Here is a 25,674-nt window from a genome sequence, read left to right as displayed (position 1 = left end):
AAAATACAATGTATGTGAATTTTGTCAGAAATGTCCTCATACTTTCTACCATGTGTATGATCATGACAGAAGGTTTCGCAAAGCAACATCTTATGTTTAAAAATAACTGTTTATGGGTTCCTCATGCCTCTAATTTTTAGGCACATGCAGAAGATTACAGATATGTGTGCTACAACTCCTCCACTGAGTCATAGCTGATCAGATCTGTATCGGGAAAAAGGCCGGGCTCCATAGTTGAAGATTTCTCTGTTTTACTCCATAGTTGACAAAGATGTATCTGTTGTATTACAAGAATGCTCAATGCATCAGCTTGATATGAACGTGGTGGCTACAAACAGTTCTTAAAAATGTCAGGCATTTGAGGACTGGGAAATTTTGGAACACAACTAACTAGACTTTAAGTGGTAGGAACTGTGTGCTAGAGAAAGTGTACCATGTAAACTGAGCCTAGATGCTACATTGATTGGCTGAAATAGAGAAAGTTGGCTTTTTTTAAAAGAAACGATTTTTGCAACTTACCTTTTTACATATTCCAGCATTAGTGGCTAATGTTGTTTAGTCATATGTCATCTCAAATCCCCAGAGAAAGTCACTGCTGAAAAATTTCCTCTATGAGACACTGTAATCACAGGTTGGAACAGGATCAGATAGTTGTTTAATGATGTGCTGGACATGCTGGAGTGCTATTTGCATTTTAAAGCTATACCTCTATTTTCTTTTGAAAAAAGATCTTTAAGTGATGATGAATTCATAAAAATTAACGTACTTTATGTATTATATTACAGAGTATCAGTATTATGTAAACCAACCTTTTTCAACCAGAGTGTCATCACACCCTGGAGTACCTTCTGGGTGCTTCAGAGGAGCCTTGACAAAATACCTAAAAATTGCCTCAAATTGCACAAAAAATGTCAACTAGTCAGGTAGTGGATCAAATTTGTCTTTTCATTTTTTCAACATTCTCAATGACCATATTCCTTATGGTTCTGGCTTTAGCAAAGATCACATCTTTGCCCTTGAAATTTAACAGCTTGAAGAGGAACAGTCTTGGTGGGCAGCCTAGAGACGGCAGTCTGGCAGGAACCCTAGGTGTGCATTCCACCACAAACATAGGGGATGGGATGTGGGATGTGCTAGTCAGTCGGTTTCCAATAAAACCACTGGGCTTTTTGATTCTGTACTTTCAGGTATACCAAGAGCTCTAACATTGTTTTTCCTCAGTCTGTTTTCCATATCTTCCAAGCAAGCAGCTTGCCCAGTAGCAATACAGTGAACATGTACAAAATAATAAAGACCCTTTCAGTTAAACCCTTTAAGTTAAATAAATACCAAAACCAAAAAACTTAAAACAGAATACCCATAGTTGTCTAAAAAAAAAAAAACAATGCCTACAATTAAACATTGTCCATAAAGTGTCTATAGTGTGCAAATACTCATAGAACATCCAATGTCCATAATATATGCAAATGTCCACAATCAACATGCCATTAAAAATATTACTGGGTAACAAATTCTTCCTTAAAGCAATGTGATCCACCACATGTAGGTAAACTCGTCACTCACTAGACCCTTGTGGCCACAAAGCAGACTACAAGCATTAATGATGTAGCCCAGGATGTAGGAGAGCTGGATCCTGTATGTTCATAAATGTCACTGCCGATTCTCACTCATCAATGACAGAAAGTCATAAGCCAAAAAAAAAAAACCACTCATAGCGTAGTGAATTGATTAACTAGGACGAGTGACACAAATGAAAAGTATATGTACTACATGTAATAGTGCCAAGGAAAGACACCAACACACATATCTCAAAAGTAAAGGACCATGTCCATGCACCATGGCTCATATCCATAGAGCCAGCATGCGTTCCACTTCATGGGCACTGTCTGATTGCTGGCACTGGATTTTTTTTAGACATCTATGGGTGTTCTGTTTTAAGTTGGTTTGTTTTGGTATTTACTGTATATAACTTAAAGGGTTAGTGCCTATCTATTATTTTGTACATACATTTATTTATTTACTTACTTATTTTATTTTATCTTATAAAAATTTTCAGTACAAAAACAGAAGAGCAACCTTGTACTCATACAATTTACATAAAACACAAATTCCATTTTGCATTACCTTATCCCGTATCCCGCCCACCATCCCACCATCCCCCCCCTTTTAATTACCCCTGTCCATATACTATTTCCTAGTTTCTATTCCTCCCTTGTTTTTCTATCTATATCCATGTCCCTTCCCTCCTACTTTCACTCTCTCTTTCAGATACTCCATCTTACTCTCACTACACTTTTCACCTTAAACTCCAACCAATTCTCAATATCTTTTAGATGTTTTAAAATCTGACCAACTACTCCACATTTTCCAAAATTTTCCCATTTTATCCACCTCCATGTGAGGTTCTCATCCAAGATTTTCCTGTGTGTATTTTCCACTCTGATTATCCAATAATTTATTCTTGGAGGTTCTTGGACTTGCCAAAACTTTGGAAAAAGGCCCTTAGCCACACTTATTAAATGATATAATACCCTGTTTTTATACAGTTTACATGGAAGGGTCAAAAGTGTAAAATAAACACACCCACGGGTCTTTCTGTATGGTGATCCCAAATATCTCCTGGATATGTTGGATTATTTCCTGCCAATACTCCGGTATTTTAGGACATTTCCAACGTATATGTGCCATTGTTACCTTATTCCCACAACCTCTCCAACATAGAGGTGAAACATCTAATTGCTGTTTATGTGCCACACTTGGTGTAATTTACCAAATTGCCAAACATTTCTAATTCATGTCAACTGTGCTCATATTCATCACATGTGTTAATTTAAGTATTTTAATCTTTTGTTGCTCATTCAGTTCTGTTCCAAGCTCCTTTTCCCATTTCACCAAGAACTGGGGAGGATCAACTCCTTCCATATCCACAAGGATCTTAAAAATCCTAGAGGTAGCTTGTTTTGGTACTATGTTTACATTCAACAATTTTTCAAATAAGTACAGATCCTCCGACATCCTCAGTGGTTGTGGGAGCATTGAAACAAAATGACCTAATTGATAATAACACCACTCCACTAATGTGAAAGATAAATCTTTTTCTTCTTTAAATCTTGAAAAGTGTGCAATTGCCCTTTATTCAATATATCCTTCAAATGTGCATTTTTATCCTTAATTCACTTCCCGACAATCTTATCCTTTCCTGGAGGTAAATACTCCGTTCCCACCAAGGGAGTCAATATTGAATTATATTTCCATCCCTGTTGCTTGTATATTATATCACAGACTTTTAAAACTTTCCTTGTCTATGGACTAGTATTCACATCTAATATACCAAATTTCTGTGGTATCCAAATAATCTTCTCTAATTGTGCCTTACTTAGAGTTCCTTCCATAATTACCCACCATTTCCCTTGTGAATTATATGTCCAACCTACAATTCGTGTTAATATCACAGATAAATATTATTTCTTAAAATTAGCCAGGCCCAGTCCCCCGTTCCCTTTTGCCCTACACAGTACCTCATACCTAATTCTCGGTTTCTTATTTGCCCATATAAACCTAGGTATCATCTTCTTTGTCTCAAAGAAAGACCCTGGTAAATGTACTTGGAGCATATGAAACTTATACAGGATTTTTGATATTATCACCATCTTTAACAAATTTATGCGATCTATCCAAGATACTCCTTGTACATACATTTAGCTTTGCTTACACCTAAAGTGAAAGCTGCCTTTACATGGTCTACACATTTGTGGGTGGGTGCATTCTTATTTTATTAGAAGAGAGTGAACATATTTCAAATGGTGCCCATTCATCTTCCAGTGTACTGAAATAGCCTTCTAGAGCAGCCGTTTGTTCCCTTAGTTTCTGCATATTCTGTCTAACCAGCAAGATCTCCATCCTAACACCTTTGATCTCATTAGTCAGATTGTTAATAGCAGAGCAGCATAGCAGCTAATTGGTTAGCACTTCCACCTGGCAGCACTAGGGTCATTGGGTTGAATCCCAACCATGGCACCCCCTGCCTGGAGTTTACATGTTCTCCCTGTGCTTGCATGAGTTTCCTCCAGTTTCTTCCGACACTCCAAAGACATGCTGGTAGGTTATATCATATATTAGTGCCGTGCATATAGCCCTATATACTTATATACAATCTCTCACGTACATCAAAAACGTGATTATTATACACGCATGAAAGCAATGACCACCACTTATAGTCCTTCATATGTGATTTTATCCATGCATATATTACTTTGTTGCAAATAGGTGCTCTTTATTCCTTGTGCCCACATATATTCTTAAAGGTGTTCCTTCATCAAAGACATACATATATACTCTCACCTCCTTAAATGACTCAAATTTCATAGGTCAAATATGGCCTTTCCCTTTTAACCTGGGTAGGTACAATGTATTGTTCGCTCCACTCTCCTCCTCACTCTGCTGCAGATGGTCTTGTCTCCTTTTTATCCCACATATCCTTTGCATATGTAAACAGAAACACTTGCCATAGTTAGTACTCAAATATAGTATGATTTATTAAAAAAAAAAAAAATGCGCTCACATTTAAAAGTGTCCTGCTGGGACACCACAGTAAAAACACCAGTCACAGTATAATTTCAATGTATTCAGGAATTTCCAAGATGGCAGCTCGTAAACTTCCGGTTTAGCGACTTGACGCCACCGGCCTACCCTACGCGTTACATCACGTCACGTGACTTCATCAGGAGTTGAACTATAATATCACATATGAAGGACTATAAGTTGCGGTCATTGCATTCACAAGTTTATAATAATCACATGTTTTTGATGTAAGTGGGAGATTGTATATATATATTGTGATAAATATTTAAGGCTATATGCGCGGCACTAATATATGATGTATCTATTTGTGTGTGGAAACGCATGTAATTGTCAGCAGCACTAGTATATGCAGGAGGTTGTTGATTTGTTTTGATTTTGTTGCGCTGAAGTTTTATTTTTATACATATGCTGGCAGGTTAATTGGCTCCTGTCTAAGCTGACCCTAGTATATGTATGAATGTGAATTAGGGACCTTAGATTGTTTACTCCTTGGGTTAGGGACTGATGTGAATGTACAATATATATATACTATACTGGGTATATATACAGTTGTGGCCAAAATTATTCAACCCCCAATGCTGTAAAGGGGTTTAGGGACTATAGTGTACATTTGGAATTGTATTCAGAATCAAATCCTACAAGGACGTTGTAACTACCCAAATGCAACTAAAATGACATCAATTGTTTATGTAATACAGTAGTAAATGGTTCTTATGTGGTTTCTTCATTGCCACAATTATTCAACCCCTTAAAGACTACCACTCTGAAGAACAGAGGTTCATACAGGTGCTTTCCATCAGGTATTGAAAACACCTGTGGATGTCACCGAGCAGCAATCAAGCATAATAAGCACCAATTAGGCAGCTTTAAAATGACTGTGATACTCAGCTCCTTCTAGACATTTACTGGTGTGGTTACAAACATGGTGAAGGCAAGAGAATGGTCCAGGAAGACAAGAGAAGAGGTGATTTCTCTTCACAGGAAGGGCAATGGCTATAAGAAGATTGCAAAGATGTTAAACATACCAAGAGACACCTTAGGAAGCATCATTCGCAAATTCAAGGCAAAGGGCACTGTTGAAACGCTACCTGGTCGTGGCAGAAAGAAGATGCTGACTTCGACTGCTGTGCGCTACCTGAAGCGTAGAGTGGAGAGAAGTCCCCGTGTGACTGCTGAGGAACTGAGAAAAGATTTGTCAGATGTGGGTACAGAAGTTTCAGCCCAGACAATAAGACGCACACTGCGTAATGAAGGCCTCCGTGCCCGAACTCCCAGGCGTACCCCCTTGCTGTCTCCAAAGAATAAGAAGAGTCGACTGCAGTATGCCAAAAGCCATGTGGACAAACCACAAAAGTTGTGGGATAGTGTTCTGTGGACTGATGAAACAAAATTAGAACTGTTTGGGCCCATGGATCAACGCTATGTTTGGAGGAGGAAGAACAAGGCCTATGATGAAAAGAACACCTTGCCTACTGTGAAGCATGGTGGAGGGTCAATCATGCTTTGGGGCTGTTTTGCTTCTGCAGGTACAGGGAAGCTTCAGCGTGTGCAAGGTACCATGAATTCTCTTCAGTACCAGGAGATATTGGATGGAAACGTGATGCAGTCCGTCACACACCTGAGGCTTGGGAGACGTTGGACCTTTCAACAGGACAATGATCCCAAGCATACCTCCAAGTCCACTAGAGCATGGTTGCAGAGGAAAGGCTGGAACATTTTGGAGTGGCCATCGCAGTCACCAGACTTAAATCCGATTGAGAACCTCTGGTGGGACTTAAAGAAAGCAGTTGCAGTGCGCAAGCCTAAGAATGTGACTGAACTGGAGGCCTTTGCCCATGAAGAATGGGCGAAGATACCCGTAGATCGCTGCAAGACACTTGTGTCAAGCTATGCTTCACGTTTAAAAGCTGTTATAACTGTAAAAGGATGCTGTACTAAGTACTAAGATTGAATGTCACTTGGGGGTTGAATAAAACTGATAATGCTGTGAGCACAGAAAAGACATTTGTGGTTATTTCATTATAACTGTTATGTTATATTTGTCTGACCTACAAGTGCCTCTTTAATGTAAATGTAAGCAAGATGACTGAATGATCAAAAGCAATGTCAAACTGGCCAAAACACTCAATTTCAGTGGGGGTTGAATAATTTTGGCCACAACTGTATATATATATATATATATATACAGTATATTGGGGGAAATAATTATTTGATCCCCTGCATATTTTGTACGTTTGCCCACTTACAAAGAAATTAAGGGTCTATAATTTTTATCATAGGTGTATTTGAAAGGATAGAGAAAGAATATCAACCAAAAACACATGATACAAATGCTGTAAGTTGAGTTGCAGCTTAGTGAGTAAATTAAGTATTTGATCCCCAAGCAAAACATGACTCAGTACTTGGTGGAGAAACCCTTGTTGGCAAGCAGAGAGGTAAGATGTTCTTGTATTTGGTTACCAGGTTTGCACACATCGCAGGAGGGATTTTGGTCCACTTTTCTGTACAAATCTTCTCTAAATCCTTAAGGTTTCTTGGCTGTCGCTTGGCAACTTGAAGTTTCAGCTAACTCCATAAATTTTCTATAGGATGAAGGTCTGGAGACTGGCTAGGCCACTCCATGACCTTGATGTGCTTCTTCTTGAGTCAATTCTTTTGTTGCCTTGGTGGTATGTTTTGGGGCATTGACATGGAGGACCCATCCACGACCCATCTTCAGTGTTCTGGCTGAGGGAAGAAGGTTCTCATCCAAGATTTTACAATACATGGCTCCATCCATTGGCCCCTGAATGCAGCAAAGTCAGCCTGTACCATTAGCAGAGAAACAGCCCCAAAGCATAATGTGTCCACCTCCATGCTTGACTGTAGGGATGGTGTTCGTAGGATTATAGTCAGCATTTTTCTTCCTCCAAACACGGTGAGTCAAGTTAATGTCAAAGAGCTCAATTTTGGCCTCATCTGGCCACAGCACAGCACATCCTTCTCTGAATCACTTGGATGTTTATTGGCAAACTTCAGACAGGACTGTACATATGCCTTCTTGAGGAGGGGGACCTTGTGAGCACTGCAGGATTTCAATTCATGGTGACGTATTGTGTTTTGTTTTATATTATGTGGTTTGTTTGGTATAGGAGACAAACAGAAGATGTAATTGGCACAAGAGAGGTAGTGATGGGTATAAGGTTCACACAGAAAGTCTTAGGAGATGTATAAATAGTTCAGTTATTGGGGGGAGCATGGGGTCTTCTCCGCAAAATAGGAGGGGAAGGAGAGGGGAGAAAAAAATATATTGTGGGAGTGACGGAAGTACTGTATATGGTAGTACAGGGTGGGTTATGCAGCTTAAATAGTATGAAGGGGGTGAGGAAGGAGTCTTGTAGTACAGGCAGTACTGAGTAGAAGGGTGGTTGGTAGGAACATGCAAATCAGTGCATCATTTGTTGACATGCATTTCTTTTAAATTTTTTGTTGCTATTCTGTCTCTCAGTGTTACAATACATCTACCATTCAATTTTTAGACTGATCATTTCTTTGCAAGTTGGCAAACATTCAAAATCAGCAGGGGATCAAATACTTATTTCCTTCACTGTATAAAGCCATTTGTAACTCTGCCCCAAATTACATCACTAATCTGGTCTCCAAATATCACCCAAACCATCCTCTCCGCTCCTCGCATGACTTCCTGCTCTCTAGCTCCCTTGTCTCCTCCTCCCATGCTTGTCTCCAGGACTTCTCCAGAGCCTCCCCCATCCTCTGGAGCTCTCTACCCCAATCTATCCAACTATCACCTACTCTGCTCACTTTTAGGCGATCTCTGAAAACCTATCTCTTCAGGCAAGCCTATCCCCCCTTCAGCTAATAACGGAATCTTCTATTCCTCCTATCAGTTCATCCCCCACAATTATTACCTCTTGTACCACCAGCCCCTCCCTCTTAGATTGTAAACTGCAAGGAGCACGGCCCTCCTAACCCTCTTGTATTGCACTGTATTGTCTCCCTTTATATTGTAAAGTGCTGAGCAAACTGTTGGCGCTATATAAATCCTGTATAATAATAATAATAATATTATCCTGCTTTGTGATGGGAGCATGTCAAAGTTCTCAGCATGTGTAACCCCATTCTGAAGAGCCCCTTGCTTCCTCTTCCATGAAGACAGATCCTTCACTTTCTGGGTCTTCTATATTCAGCTCCTCTGTGACACCACAGGTAGTTTTAGCCAGTGTTTTAGCAAAGAATATCTGGGCAGCTTCCTTATACTTCTCTCTTGCCTGAGGGAGCAGGAGCCCACCATCTTGGGTTGCAAGTTCTGCGGCCAATCGGTTATATTTGCTCTGCTTAGACATGACTGAAAGAGATAAAGTTATATCAGGGGAAAGCCTCTGGTGGGAGAAACTCTGCAAGGTGTAATGTGCCCAATTGTAAGATAAGCGCCAACAGGAGAGAAGTACCGAGTCTCAGCAGAGAAGGCAAACTATGTCCAGCTACATCTGCTGCCACGCCATGCCTCTGTCTCTTTGTTACACAATGCCACTGGTTTTTATTGTGCAACATGACAGAGAGATAAAAGTTATACCAGAGGAAAGCCGCTGGTGGGAGAAATCCTGCAAGGTGTAATGTGCCCGATTGCAAGATACATGCCTACAGGAGAGAAGTCCTGAGTCTCAGCAGAGAAGGCAGACTGTATGTCCATCTACATCTGCTACCAAGCCATGCCCCTGTCTTTTTGTTACACAAAGCCACAGGTTTTTATTGTGCAATATTACAACCTTGGACAACATGCAGGCCAGTCACTGGAATTCTAACAACCAATTACGTCATCGGCCGATAAGAAGGACGTCAAATGCCTGGACAGCATCCTTATTTTCCTCTCCCCTGCTCCTCAGCATAATGTTAGCAAAGAGAAGGAGAGAAACTGAGGGAGAAGAAAAACGCTACAATACTAGCCAGTGCCAGTTTGCAGAGGTGGAAATCTCCTCTAACATTGAGTGGCCCATGTGTTTGGATGCTGATGCGATATGTAGTTTTTTACATTTTAGAATGAGGTTCATAATTTTAAAGGGTGCCATGACTGAAAAAAGATTGAGAAATACTAATGTAAAGTCATTGTAAATTGGGGAGGCGCACAGTAATGAGCTCTAATTTACAACAAAGCAGTGTTAATTACTAAGGAGAATGTAATTCTCCTTAGTAATTAACACTGTGATCTAATAGAAATGTAAAGTTTACAATTAATTTGCAATTCATTTACTTTTAGACTGCACTGGAAACAAGTATTAGGTGAAGTAAATGCTACCTAGGCAGTAAAACAATATTTGATATAATACATTGTTGCAACATTAAGGGATACTTAGCTTTCATAATAGCAGCAATTAATGCACAAGCAAAAAAATAAACCAGTTTGGCACACCCAATTCCCAAAATGATGCCCAGGTAAAAATAATATCACTCATTACAGGCTTTTATAATATTGTGGAAGATATCCACATACCTCAACTGGGGTTAATAAAACTTTTCCATGAGCCAGACAGTGAGTTTGGATTAGTATCACCTTCTTTATTCTCCTGTACCATAGAACTTAGACTGGGAGAATGGAGGTGCAGCAAAAGGGCCATTTAGGTATGCTGTATGCTCATGGGCTAACATGGAACCCAGTAATAGGAAGAAAGAGTGGAGGAACGACCACATCAGCGTACTCTGCTCCTGCATTGTGCAAACACAGGCTGTTGGCAGGAAGGTGACTTAGCTTTATTGCTTTAACCACAGTAGAGCAAAGTCAGGTCACCAATTTGGCTGTGCTGTATGATGGGGCTGTACAGAAATATGCATCCTTTTACAGGTTAAAAACCTCCCAAATATAATGCATTCTGCTGGTAATGTTTAGTATTCAGGCCTATAGAGCATATAATTTTTTGTGAATAATGACTAGACCTGTATTAACATAAATACCTTTACAATTAAGATGGCTGGACACATACTAGTAAGCTAAACAAAGACTGCAACCCCCAATTTATAAGTAGCTTTTGGAGTAAGGTGCACAAAGCAAATGAAACAAATTGTATTTCCAAGCAAACTTACCAGCTAGCCAGAAAAAAAATGAGACTAAAAAATGAGATGTCTAACAATTTGCATTAAAAATATACACGGTAGTCGCACAACATTTTCAAATATATGTAGGAGCCTCACTTCCTCATCTAGTCCCTTCTGTATAGTGAGGTCCTAACTCTAGTCTAAAAGAGCCTCCATGTTGGACCATAATTAGCAATGGATAAATTAGAGGTAGGTATAGCTGGAGGCAGCCTAAAAGGAGGAACACAACTGATGTAGTGCACAATGGCAGTTGAATGTGACCAATTCCAGCAAGCTAAACAAAAATGGCAACCACCCCAATTCATAGCTAGCATTTGCAGTAAGGTGTATGGAAGGGATTTGCACAGAACAAAAAAAATAAAATGTATTTCTCAGCACACTCACCAGCTAGCCTAAATAAAAATAAATTGCACTATCTACAGTAACAATTTGCATTAAAAACAGGTTTTAATTGCGCAATTTTTTCAAATATATGTGAAAGCCACAATAACTTACCAACACTCTTTTGTACAGTGCAGCCATTACTCCAATCTATGACAGCTACACATTGGAACATACTGTATAAAGCAGATGGATAAATTTACGGCAGGTATTCTTGAAAGCAGCCCATTCCTCCTCAAAGGGCAAGCTAGACAAGCAGCAGAGCAAAATGACAGCTGACTGCATCCCAGTCCCTGTATATCAGGCTATGTTAAAGGGGTTGTAAATCTCTGAAATGAAATATGGACAAAGCATTTGCCCTCTAAAGTGTGTACTTGCCTCAATCCAGAGCACAAAGTGTCATTTCTGTCCGCTGCCTTGTTCCTCTGCTATCTACATAAGTCACTTCTGACAAGTTTTTCTGATACCAAGAGATAAAAAAGGTTTTAGGGGAGGGATCTCCAGCACACAGCCTGTGATTGACAGCTTCAGCACTGTGCTGTGTGAAGGGGTGTGTGTCCATTGTCTTCAATCAGCGCTCGATGATCTCTGCAGAGTTTAACTTCAGCTCCCCACCCCCTGCTTTCTGGAATGTAAGACAAGCTGTATAAATTCTGCACTTTGAATAGATGTAGAGGAGAGTAAACTGCAGATAAATAGCTTATGTAGGAGGATTTGTTTCATCTCTGTGTATCGACTGAGGTGAGTCACTTCACTGGGCATATGTAAGGGTTTACAGCTACTTTAAGAAGGATAAGAATGATTCTGACCTTCACAAATATTCATTAATACACATTAGGATTTTACAAAACATCAGGAAATCTGAGTGAGCATGCAAGCAATAGTTTCCTTTTGAAAAGGGAATGGAAGAACAAATGATCTTGGGAGATTCAAAGGCAGATATAAGTCTCATTGCCCAATGTAACCAGAGACATAGTTGGTCTTCCTAATAATAGTGCTTGGCCCCTAAAAGAGGTGAAGTCATCCTGGATTTGTGAAAAAGCCATAAAAGGTGGCAAAATTCCACAGGGCCCTGAACATCTTTGCATTTTACTATCGTATCAGTTTTTTTTACCAGTTAAACTTGAACAATTTTCTTCATAGAATGCAAAGTATATGTGTTTCTTTTGTGTGAGGTATACAAGCCTGTTTGTCTAGCATTTTGGTTATAGGTGGCTACATAATAAATATTAAAGTGGAACTTTAGTTAGATCATTAAGTCTTTCTAGACCAGTTCAGGATGGCCCCTTTGAGAAAGAGGCATTTGAGGTGCTGGTGGGAGGAGCCTGGTCATGGCGGCTGTGGGGAGTGAGCGGCACTAGCCTTCGGCTAGGTACCGCTCCCCGACCTCCCTGGTGACCCTTAGGAGCCGACTCACCGGAGTCTGGAGGGCCGTGGAGTGGAGCCCGGAGAGCCGGAGATGGGAGCCAGACGAGGGTCGCAGTGACGGGCCTCTCCGGTCCTTGGTGTGACCGGCCGCGGAGGCTCTCTGGGAGAGGAGAAAGCCCGCCGGCCGCCTGATCTGACGGAGAGACGCCGGCTTACAGTTACCGGCTCTCTGAGGCCCTCAACCCCCGGCTAACTACTGCCCATAATCCCCGGCTGGCTACTGTCTGTAGCCCCCGGTCTATTGCTGCCTGGGGCCCCCAGCCAGCTGACTCTTTGATTCTGGGTCAGGGAGCCCGGGAGCGCCAGGAGACCCACCCTGCATCCCTGAGACGAAGCCCAGAGGAAAAAAAAAAAAAAAAAAACCCAGGTACAGAGTTGGAAGCCCAGAGGAATCCCCCCCAGGACAGAGCTGCTGTGAAGACCCTCCACCCAAGCTTGGAGCCACCATCCAGGGAAGAGAAGGGTGAGTGAGACCTGCTGGGGGCCTATTGTATTGTATAGTGGACTCCTGAGTGACAGTGGGGAACAAGGGGTTAAGGAGGAGAGGGGAGGATTCCCTGGGTTCAGAAGAGAAGAGACCCACGTTCCCCTAGGAGAGCACAAGTAAAACTCAGTAAACCTGTCTGGAATACAAACCATAGAGGAGAGGTATAACCCCATCTAGAGAATATAGAAGACAAAAGACTTATAGAGGATATGAAGAATAAAGGTCCTAAGGGAGTAGGGCTCAAAGGGTCTCAATCAGGCACGATAAAGAAATTTACATCACATGGAAACATTACGCCAGAAAGGGCCCAAGGCGCAAGCGCCAAAGGGGAAATGGACACTAGCTCAGGAAACAGCCCGAGACTATCACTGGGTATGAACAGCAGTTGTAGCCAACAAATAGCAGATGGCTTGGGACAAAAAGAACTTGATGGTGAACTACAAATACCGAATAAGAAGGAGATGATAGAAATGTTCCAAAGTTTGGAGAAAACGATAAAACATGAAATGACAGTAATTCGGAACGATTTAGGGCATCTGCTAATGAGAATGGAAGAAACAGAGGAGAAAGTTAAAACCCAGGCCCAAACCATAGATAAGCTAAGGAAAAAAATAACCCATTTGGAGAAAACCCAGAAAAAACTGTTCTACAGGATGGAAATTCGAGAAAATAAAGAAAGAAGGTCTAATCTTAGGGTGAGAGGAATTCCAGAGGCAGCAAAAGGGGAAACATTAAATGAACTAGTTAAAAAAATCTTAAACTCCATAAGAGACAGACCTGAAACAGAAGTGATTGAACTGGATGGAGTTTTCAGAATAGGAAAGTTCAAACAAGATACTGAGAGGGAAAGACCGAGAGATATTGTTGTACAGTTCCAGAAATTTGGGGTCAAAAATGAGATTTGGAAGAAGATCAAGGGAAGATCGTTAATTAAATATGGAGATTTGACTGTTCAAATTTTTGCGGATTTAACACCAGAGACTCTATGGAGAAGGAGATCCCTGAGACCCCTGTTAGAGCAAATGAGAAAACAGAACGTGCAATATAGATGGGGTACTTCAGCATCTCTAATTGGCTGGAAAAATGGGGTAACAGCATACCTGAGATTCCTGGAGGAACTGAGAGATTTTTGTGATAGACTGGATCTGCAAAGAATGGAGATAACTGGGTGGGAAGAAGAAGAAGAAAAAGGAGACTCGGATGATACGGGAGGGGAGGATTGGCAGCGGGTCGGGGGGAGGGGGAGAGAGGCTCTGGGGTTGGGGAGAGGGGGGAGGGAGAAGTGAGCAAAAAAATACGCTTTTCTTTTTCTCTCTCTTGTTCCCTTGCCCCCCTAGTATCCCCCTTTTTTGAGGTGGAAGTCCCTCTGGAGGCTCCGGTTGAGGTGGGGAAGTAAAGGCTATTGCAGAGCCTTGTAGATAGAGAAAGGGGTGCTAGGGAGGTCGGAGGAAAGGTGAGCCGTCCATGGGCGGAGTCTACGCCCAATATTTTAAATCAACTGTGGAAACAGTTCCACAAATGATTTGTAGGCAGTTTATAAGCCTAAAAATGGGTAGGAGAAAAGTAAGAGAGGGGGGTGGGGGGGGGAGATGGGGAGGGGGAGGGGGAGTGGGGCTAATATTCTGCAAGTCATTCGGTCCTAATAGGAGGAGACGAATTAGAAGAGAGATAAATAAAATCAAGAAGGATGGAAGAAATACAGTTTATAACATATAATGTGAATGGGTTGAATTGCCCTGGGAAAAGATTTAAGTTGTTTAAAGAGTTACATCATAGGGCAATGTCAGTGGTATTTTTGCAGGAGACACATTTTGAGATAGAATCTAATGTGAAACTAAAATCCAAATATTATCCTACATGGTATTACGCTGACTCTCCAATTAAAAGAGCAAAGGGGGTGGCAATAGGATTGGCAAAAAATATGAGATTTGAGTTGTAAGATAGAAGGACTGACCCAGAAGGGAGATTCCTGTTTTTGAAAGGTAAACTACAGGGAATTGAATGCACACTAGCCAATATATATTGCCCCAACAAGAAACCTGAGATCTTTCTGAAGGGTTTGCTAAAAAAATTGATAGATTTTAAAAAAGGGCGTTTGATAATAGCAGGAGATTTGAATCTCTGTATGGACCCACAAATGGATGCAACCTCCCTTGTGCAGAGAGAAGGGGGTAGGTCCCTGAGAGCTTTGAGGAAGGTGATCCACGAGTACCAGCTGGTGGACACCTGGAGAATAATGCACATGAAGGACAGAGACTATACCTTCTTCTCTAATGCACATGAGACATACTCGAGACTGGATTACATTCTAATAGATCATCAACTCATTGAAATGCTGGTTAAAATAGAAATAGAGACATGCCCCAGTTGTAATGAAAATGGGATGGGGAAAAAGATGGACGGGAGGTTTAGGATGGAGGTTAAATGAGGCTCTTCTCTTGGATATTGTGCAGAAGATCAGGGAAGAGATTAAGGTATATTTCCAGGAGAATGAAACAGAGGAAGTATCGACAGCTACAGTATGGGAAAGTCATAAGGTATATATAAGAGGAATCCTGATTGCGATGGGAGCAAGGAAGAAAAAAGAAAGAAGAGAGAGGGTTAGTGGACTCTTAAAGGAAATCCTGGAATTGGAGCAGATACACAAGAAAAAAATAACAATAGAAACAAGACAGAAGTTAAGGGATAAAAAAGACGAATTAGAGAGATTGATGGAAGAGGAGAGGAGAAGAGTATATAATAAAGTATTAAGTGAAAGATATAGATGGGGTGATAGACCAGGAAAATACTTAATGAGAGCCCTGAATAAGAAGAACAGGAATTATATAGAAAAGATAAAAAGCCCTAAGGGGGAGATGGTCCACTCAACTAAAGAAATTATTAAAGTATTCACAGAGTATTATAGAAAGTTGTATAACATCAGCCACCAAGGATCACCAAAAGAAATTAGGGAAGGTATTAATGAAAAAAGGAGGACATATTTAAAAAATGCGGGATTGCCAAAGCTTAGTGAAACACAACTGAACTCCTTGGATGCAGAAATTTCTCAGGAAGAAATAGAAGCAGCATTAAGAAGTACAGGGGGAGGGAAAAGCCCAGGCCCGGATGGTTATACAGTTAAGTACTATAAAAAATTTAGTGAAGTACTGTTACCAAAGTTAAAGAAATATATGAATGACTTGGGAGGTGGGATGGAGGGGAGGAGGGAATCCCTTCAGGCCCATGTAGTTCTCATCCATAAGGAGGGAAAAGATCCCTCTCAGTGCTCTAGCTACAGACCAATTTCATTATTAAACACTGATACTAAGTTGTACGCAAAGGTCCTAGCAAACAGGCTGAAAGATCTAATGCCCGAATGGATTCATGGAGACCAGGTGGGCTTTGTTCAGGGGAGAGAGGGTAGAGATAATGGCTTGAGAACTCTGATGCTTATCCAGAAAAGTAGAAAAGGGAAAGCCCCGATAGTGCTCTTGTCAATTGATGCCGAAAAGGCGTTTGATAGAGTGGACTGGGGCTTTATGATGGACAACTTGGAAGTGTTGGGGATTGGAGAGAGAATGCGTGAATGGATAGGTAAACTATATAAGGAGCCCACCGCAATCATCACGGTAAATGGGGAAAGGTCGGAATCCATTGGGATGTCCAATGGAACAAGGCAAGGATGCCCATTGTCCCCCTTGCTGTATGTATTGACATTGGAACCCCTGCTATCAATAATAAGGAATAGTGGAGCGGTAATGGGAATCCAGATAGAAAATATAGAACATAAAGTAGCGGCCTTTGCGGACGACCTACTGTTTTATGTAGGCAACCCCCGAATAACACTACCAAATATAATGAAGATCCTGAAGGAATATGGTGAACTATCTAATCTAAAAATTAACCCAACTAAAACTGAGATTTTGAACATTAATATACCAAAGAGCGAAAAAGAAAAGCTACAAAAAGAATTCCCCTTTATTTGGAGAGAAAAAGATATAAAATACCTAGGAATAAAACTTGCTACCTCATATAAACAACTGTATAGATTAAATTATATTTCTCTGATAAATGAGATTAAGGACGAACTAAAAAGATTAGAAGGAGGAAATCCATCATGGTTAGGACGTATGAACCTAATTAAAATGGTAATTATACCTAAAATACTCTATAGATTTCAAATGATCCCGATCAAACTCCCAGAGGCGTTTTTTAAGATAATGAGAAAAATGTTAACAAGATATATATGGAGGAATAAAAAACCAAGAGTATCATATGAAACACTAAGTAGGACTAAAGAGAAAGGGGGGATGGGACTACCTGATGTCAGGAGATATTACAAAGCAGTAATGTTAGCAAGAATTTATCACTGGACTTTTAATCATAAGGGGAAAAGTTGGGTAAAAATGGAAAATGATCTGAGTGGAATTAATTTGAGTAGGATGATATGGGTTCCAGCACATTATAGAAGAATTAAAGAGGGCACAAGCACTTACACCTTAATTGTCTTAAGGATATGGGATAATTTACATAAACACATGAAATGGGAATTCAACTCTATATTAATGCCTCTTGCAAACACGGAGTTTTTCCCCCCAGGAAAAGATGAGATATCAGGGAGATGGTTTAAAAAGGAAGATATCCAATTGAGAGACATATTGGTAGAGGGGGAACTGAGAACATTTAAAGAATTAAAAGAGATGGGAGGAGATATGTTTACTAAAATAGATGAGTGGAAATATCATCAATTAAAATGTTTTATAGGAACTCTCCCAAAACCCTTGAGATTAAAAAAGGAGTGGAATATGTTTGAAAGGCTATTAGAAACACGTAGAGATGGGAAACACGGTGTTACAAAAATGTATAGAATACTTACAGAACTAGACACAGACACAAAGTTAATTTTCATAACAAATTGGGAAAGAGATATGGGGGTGGGGATAGATGAAGATCAACAGAATAAGATATTTAGATTAGTTCACGAGAGTGTTAGTATGAGAGACGTTGAGATTAACTATAAATGTTTGACACGATGGCATATTACACCGAGCACTGAGCACAGGATGAGGGGGGAGAATTCAAAAATGTGTTGGAGAGGATGTGGGGAAGAGGGCACGGTGTTTCACATATGGTGGCAATGTCCAAAAATTCAGGTTTTCTGGAAGACAATAGTCAAATTAATAGAAATAATAACTGGAAATGACATAGGATTAGACCCAACCATGTGTCTCCTACATAGTATTGAGACAACAGTAAATAAATATAAAGAATCAGGTGTATGGTACTACTTAAGTGCAGCAAAAGGGTTGATCCCCAAGTTTTGGCGGAAGACAGAGGTACCAACGGAGGAGGATTGGATCAATAGGGTAAACCAGATTAGCAGAATGGAAAAATCTTATCATATGCAGGAAGACAGGATGAAAATATACTATTCATGATGGGAAAAATGGGAAAAATCGGGATTGAAAGAGAAATATAGAAAACTCTAAACTAGGAAGTTATTCGAAGTTACTGGGCCTAGAGAGACTGGAGATCTTGCAGAGGGGAGGGAGGGGGGGAAGGGGGGAAATGGTGGGTTGGGAGGGAAGGGAAATAAAAGAGGTAAATAGAAGGGACAGAGTAGAAATGTATTGATATTTATATGTATTGTGTCTCTTCTTATGGAAATTTTGTAATAATGTGAAAAATTAATAAATATTTAAATTAAAAAAAAAAAAAAAAAAAAAAAAGGATGGCCCCTTTATCAGGTATAGCTATGTAAAACATTAAAAATAAGTGTCTATACTGTTTAAAATCCACGAATACACTGTCTCACTCTGCTCTGCACATGCTCGGTTGCTCTCTATTTTTGTGCCAAATTTGTAAAGGCCGATCTGCTGATATCCTAAAGATTTGCTGCTGCTCGGGGGCTCTGGGCTTTAGCAAAATGTCAGCCACCAGGGAGAAGAAACAGGAGCAATGCTGGAGGCAATTTACAGCACACACTAATTTTGGTGTCATAATTATTAATGTTGAATGTTTGTTCCTTGCTAAAGAAAATTTTTCTTTTTATCGAGTTGTTATGGATAAAGTTCAGTTTTAAATTTATTTGAATTAAAATGTTACTAAACCCACAACAGTAACATCAGTCTGTATATGCAGTAAAGCATACTTGTTATACTCACTGTGGAACTTAAGGGGTTAATCCTCTGCATTGTGTAAACAGGATGTTTTATCCTGTCTTCTCTGATCCTTCCCTTCTTCCACTTTCCCCGTTTCATCTCCTGATAGAACACATCCTTGGGGCACTCTGCACATGCTCAGTGTGGTGTGTATTGCTAGAGAGTTTTATCCTTTTCTTGGGAGGGTGCATGTGATCAGCATAGGGCCAATCGGCAATGTCCAGACAGAGAGTCAGGGGTTATGCAATCTCATAGGGCAGTGAGAAGAGAATGAAAACTCCTCCTACAAGCTTTAACCAGTGCTCAGCTGGATGCTGATATAAGTCACAAGACTGCTATATAATGCTGATGGGAAAAGGTATTTAGCAGTTTATATTTACTAAAATAATTGCATTTCCATGTTCTTTGTACTGTGGGAGACCAGATAGAGTGAATGCAGGGTGCTAGGTCTAGTAACACTTTAAACTTGCCTTTAGGCCTAGGGCATGAAAAGGGAGAGCTCCTAACCCATGCCAAGTGCATACTAGCACTAAGAAATGCATGATCCTTGTTGAACTGCACTGAATGCCAGCTGTTGGCCAGTAGTCACATTAAAGCTTTCATTTTTTTGAACCCCTAATCTAGTCCTATAACCGGGTGCTACACTATAAGGTAGCACCACATGTTGAAGGATATAATGTACAGCCAGAATTTGAACTCAAGTGCATGTTTCTGAGCTATGTACTTAAGTTCAAATTGTGGCTGTCAATTTATATGTATAAGATCATATCTTTGACAGTATTGTTTGATTTATGATCATTCCTTATTTCCTGTATTTTCTAGATTTTAAACATGGTGGTGTTTCAGTAAGAAGTGTTCAAGGTCTTAGGGTTTAGAAATACAGGCATCAAAGTGTAGCAGGTAAACATACATTTTGCCAGATTTAATCCTGAGAAGGCATTAAGTTCTATTTACATAAAACAGAAACATGAGCAATTAAAGGATTGTAATAGCATGACACCAACAGTGATCAAAATAAATTAAGATTCAAAACTAAAGCCTGCATAAACCAATGTAGAAATGCACTGCTTCAATGTTAAACAAATTCTTCCAGAACTAATCCTTAATAGGGCCAGGTTGTGATTTTTATACTACTGTAGAGGAAAGGAAAATTGTTGACTATTAAGAATTACATACATACAGTTTGGCCACCGACAAACAGGATGGATCTGAGGACTAGGGTGAAATAAACCTTTTTAGTGAAACTTATTTTGCTGTGGGCAAAATTTCTCTAAATCAGAAAATCTCACTTCCACTCATTGAGCTGCTTAGGTGAAATTTGCTTCATTTGGAGGAAGGAAGATTGTGACATTCATTTGCCCCTCATCCAATCACCTTGAGGGGAAATTATAAAACACGACTGAAACAAATTTTGTTTCAACTGGAGCACAATCTGCTTTTAAATTTTATTTTTCTAAGCTACGTGGAAAAATTAAACACAGAAGCTGATTGGTTGCTATGAGCAAGTTGTGATAGAACTTGTAGAAGACACTTTTTATTAACACCTTCCAGCCCGGCCTATAGCAGATTGAAGGCCGGGCAGACACTCGGCGTTGTAACAGGGCGTCATATAACGTCCTGTCAAAAGCAGACGCTCACGCGGGGCCGCGCACGCAGGGCCGCGCACGCGCAGCGGCGTGATCTGTCACCAGCTGTATCCACAGGACACAGCCGATGACATATCACTACACAAGCCCGTTGCCAGTGTCATGTGATAGCTGTGACCAATCACAACAGATCACATGTCGATTGTATACAATAGATGGCTTCCTGTCATGCCATTTTTTGTATACAATTGTGTTGTTAGCTGTGATTGATCAAAGCAGTCACATGATACAGCCTGGGCCATTCACAGCCCATCTGTATCATGTGATGAGCTTTGCCCATTCACAGCTATCACAAAAGACTGAATGAGTCAGTTGCATTCAGTAACAATGATTGCAAATATCAATGAACTACATTGGTATTAGCAATCATAATGTGTAAAAATAAAACAAAAAACAAAAAAAAAAATCCTGATCACTTGCCCAGAGTAGTTCAATGTTACTATGGTATGCCATACATTGATAGAATTTCAGCAGCCATATTTCAGTCTAAGTATGTGCAGGGTGATTGTACAGACATCGATCTACTGGTTGGCTACTATACAACCGCCCTATTAGATTTTTCCCGCTCGATCAGTACCGCAGACTATAGCAAGGCTGATTAGTGTTTTCTTATGGCAGGGGAGGCTCCTTGCTGTCAGAATACAATAGCTCAACAGGGAGGATTCCACCATTCACACACACTCAAATCTAGTCATTTTTTTTGTTCAACCATTGACTCTATGGCCAGATAAACAGCAGGACTCCTCCATTCTCAGAATACACTCATCAGCACCTTCAATTTGTAGATAAGGGAATCGGTTTATTAATTTCGTTCAACTTGCCGGTTCAAAAAAAATTATTAATGTATGGGCTGCCTTGCTGAGCGTATCTTAAAGAAGAACTTCATTAACACCAGCAATTGTTAAGACAATAAACACCTTGGTCAGGTCTATGTCCAGCAAAATGTATAGAGTGCAAGGGTCAGGAGTAAGTAAAAACAACATATGGAGTGTATCAGTCAGGATGAGCACCACATTCACATAAAAGTCTTCTCTTACATCAAAGTCCCCAGCTTTCCCCCTTTATATCTGTGTCTCCAAAGTCCCACCTTACATCAGTGTCCCCAGAGTTCTCTCACCTTACATTCGAGCCTGCAGAGTCCCACCTTACAGCAAAGTCCCCCTTTACATCAGAATCTGGCAGAGTGCCCCCTCACATCAAAATCCAGTGGAGTGCCCCTTTAGATCACAAACCTGTAGAGTGCCCCCTTAGATCAAAATCCAACAGAGTTCCCCCTTATTTCAGTTGTCCCCAAGTGCTTACTGGACATGAAATCAGCTGGACAAGTATGTGAAGCTCCTGGAAGAATGGGAGAGGGGGAGATAGATTGGAGAGAGAAAGGAAGGAAATAGGGAGAGTCCAGTGAACTGCTCACTCACCCCAGGATGGTATCTGCAGGCTCAGGAAGAGGCATCAGTCTTGCAGCCACAATGGATCTGTCAACAATTGCCCACCCACACATCCCTTTTCTCAGGCACAGGCGGCATACAAAGGATAGTAGTGTGGGAGTGGCAAACACAGAGAGATAGAGGAGGCGGAACAGATAGATCCTTCACTCTCCTCTCCCATCCATGATCTGTGGGGGGGGGATGTGTGGGCTGGGCTGTGTGAGAATTCACTCACACTTTACCACTGCAGCCAGCCTGCCCCAAAGTTTTTAAGCAGCTTCCTACTGATGGATGATTGGCATCCCTGCTCAGGCACAACATCATTGGCAGGGGTGAGTTGACTGGGGGGAACAACTGAAATCTGGGCGGGGGAGCAATCAAGAAAAGAAATAAAAGAAAACAGTTTTAAAAATTAAAATCATAATAAAATATATTAAAATGTATTTATATTGCCATAGCCCCCGTTGCCCCACACCTGCTCAAATGCAAGCCCAGGGTGTGCACATGTATTTAAACCGCACGTGTGTCATATCGCCGGGAACATCAGAGTGAGAACAATAATTCTAACACAAAAGCTTCTAGTTACTCTAAACTGATGAACTGTAAATGCTTTTAAAGCATCACCTACGGTGATTTCTGGGCACCTAAATTTTTGCAATATTGTGGGCACGCGCAATTTTTAGACATTGAATGTTTGGTATCTATATCTACTCAATGCAACCTCATCTTTTATATTTTAAACAAAAATGGGTATTCTATTGTGTGTTTTTGCACTAAAATTAATTTTATTATAGTTTTTCCTGAATATTTGCGTTTAATAAACAGTTTTGCAAATATCATGTGACATAAAAATTTGCAACTATCAACTTTTTATTCTACAGGGCATCTGCTTTCAGAAAATATATAATTTTCTGGGGCTTTAATAATTTTATTGCCAAAATTTTTGATTTTTACATGTATACAACAAATAAAAAAATTGTCCTGGAGCAGAACTACATAATCTGCCACTAATGTAGAATTTTACACCTATTTTTTCCTTTTTTTCTTTTTTAGTAAATTCTGCTACTTTCTGCTATTTATTTACAGTTATTTTATAGTGTGAACAAATATTTTTTCAGTGGAAATTCACAGAAAATATATTCCTGATACATCCACCAGTCAATTTGTGGCCTAAGGGCCCATTTAGGCTTGACCACTCTTGGGTGTCACCTTAACACATGTTGTGTCATGTTGAAAAATGTTTGCAGTCAGCCATGACACCTTCTCCTAAGAAACGTCTAAAAGGTAAGAAATATTAAAAGTATAAAATCAGCTATGGTGTGTGCATAACAAACATATAGGGAGATTTTTTCAAATTTGACTGCGACAGTGGAAATATACTTTTAGGCAGGATGCATGCCATTCTCTAAAGCATATTAATGCATTTTTAAGTGCATTATCAACAGTAGTTTGTATAATATGCATCTATGCATGATTAAAGGACAATGAATATCAATGAATTGGCAGCACAGTGGCTAAATGGTTAGCACTTCCGCCTGCCAGTACTATGGTCATTGGTTCAAATCCCAACCATGGCTCCTCCTGCCTGGAGTTTGCATGTTCTGCCTGTGTGGGTTTCCTCCAGGTACTCTGGTTTCCTCCCATACTCCAAAGACATGCTGGTAGGTTAATTGGATCCTGTCTAAATTGTCCCTAGTATGTGTATGTATGAATGTGAGTTAGGAACAGGGGCGGACTGACAACTCATGGGGCCCCCCGGGCAATAGGGGATCATGGGGCCCCTGTGTCCTTGCCCAAACTCAAAAAAGCCTATGAAAAAGGTACCAGGGGCATCTCATGGGGCCTCCTACTGATCCCGGGCTCTCGGGCAGTGCCCAAGTTTCCAAATGTTCAGTCCACCCCTGGTTAGGGACCTTAGATTGTACACCCCTTGATGGTTAGGGACTGATGTGAATGTACGATATATACCATATTTTCCGGCGTATAAGACGACTGGGCGTATAAGACGACCCCCTACTTTTCCTGTTTAAAATGTAGTGTTTGGGCTATACTCACCGTATAAGACTACCCCTCTTCCAGTGCACACCAGTGGGAAGAATAGTGCCCCATCATTGGTATCAGTGGGAGGAATAGTGCCCCATCATTGGTGTCAGTGGGAGGAATAGTGCCCCATCATTGGTGTCAGTGGGAGGAATAGTGCCCCATCATTGGTATCAGTGGCAGGAATAGAGCCCCATCATTAGTATCAGTGGCAGGAATAGTGCCCCATCATTGGTGTCAGTGGGAGGAATAGCACCCCATCATTAGTATCAGTGGCAGGAATAGTGCCCCATCATTGGTGTCAGTGGAAGGAATAGCGTCCCATCATTGGTATCAGTGGGAGGAATAGTGCCCCATCATTGGTATCAGTGGCAGGAATAGTGCCCCATCATTGGTATCAGTGGCAGGAATAGTGCCCCATCATTGGTGTCAGTGGGAGGAATAGTGCCCCATCATTGGTATCAGTGGGAGGAGGAATAGTGCCCCATCATTGGTGTCAGTGGGAGGAATAGTGTCCCATCATTGGTATCAGTGGTAGGAATAGAGCCCCATCATTAGTATCAGTGGCAGGAATAGTGCCCCATCATTGGTGTCAGTGGGAGGAATAGCACCCCATCATTAGTATCAGTGGCAGGAATAGTGCCCCATCATTGGTGTCAGTGGAAGGAATAGCGTCCCATCATTGGTATCAGTGGGAGGAATAGTGCCCCATCATTGGTATCAGTGGCAGGAATAGTGCCCCATCATTGGTATCAGTGGCAGGAATAGTGCCCCATCATTGGTGTCAGTGGGAGGAATAGTGCCCCATCATTGGTATCAGTGGGAGGAGGAATAGTGCCCCATCATTGGTATCAGTGGGAGGAATAGTGTCCCATCATTGGCATGAGTGGTAGGAATAGTGCCCCATCATTAGTATCATTGGGGGGAATAGCACCCCATCATTGGTGTCAGTGGAATAGTGCCCCATCTTTGGTGTCAGTGGGAGGAATAGTATCCCATCATTGGTGTCAGTGGGGGGGGGAGGAATAATGCCCCATCGTTGGTGTCAGTGGGGGGGGAATAGTATCCCATCATTGGTGTCAGTGGGGGGTGGAATAGTGCCCCATCATTGGTGTCAGTGGGGGGGAGGAATAGTGCCCAATCGTTGGTGTCAGTGCGGGGGGGAGGAATAGTGCCCCATCGTTGGTGTCAGTGGGGGGGAGGAAAAGTGCCCCATCGTTGGTGTCAGTGGGAGGAATAATGCCCCATCATTGGTATCAGTGACACCAACGATGGGGCACTATTCCTCCCACTGACACTTGCTGACCCCTGTTCCAGTACGGTGCTGCTGCAGCCAGCATATGTGGTTGCAGCAGCATCTAAGCACGGCACACTTACCTGCATCTCCATTCGATTTTCGTGGGGCCGCTCATCTCCGCCTCCTCGCCGGTGATTGGCCGCCTGTGTGCCTTTCCTGA

This window comes from Staurois parvus, unplaced genomic scaffold (genome assembly GCF_062004578.1).
Source record: "Staurois parvus isolate SC_StPar_1 unplaced genomic scaffold, SC_StPar_1.0 ptg000712l, whole genome shotgun sequence".
Taxonomy (NCBI): Eukaryota; Metazoa; Chordata; class Amphibia; order Anura; family Ranidae; genus Staurois; species Staurois parvus.
The sequence above is the reverse complement of the archived record's forward strand: the minus strand, read 5'-3'. Positions refer to the sequence as shown.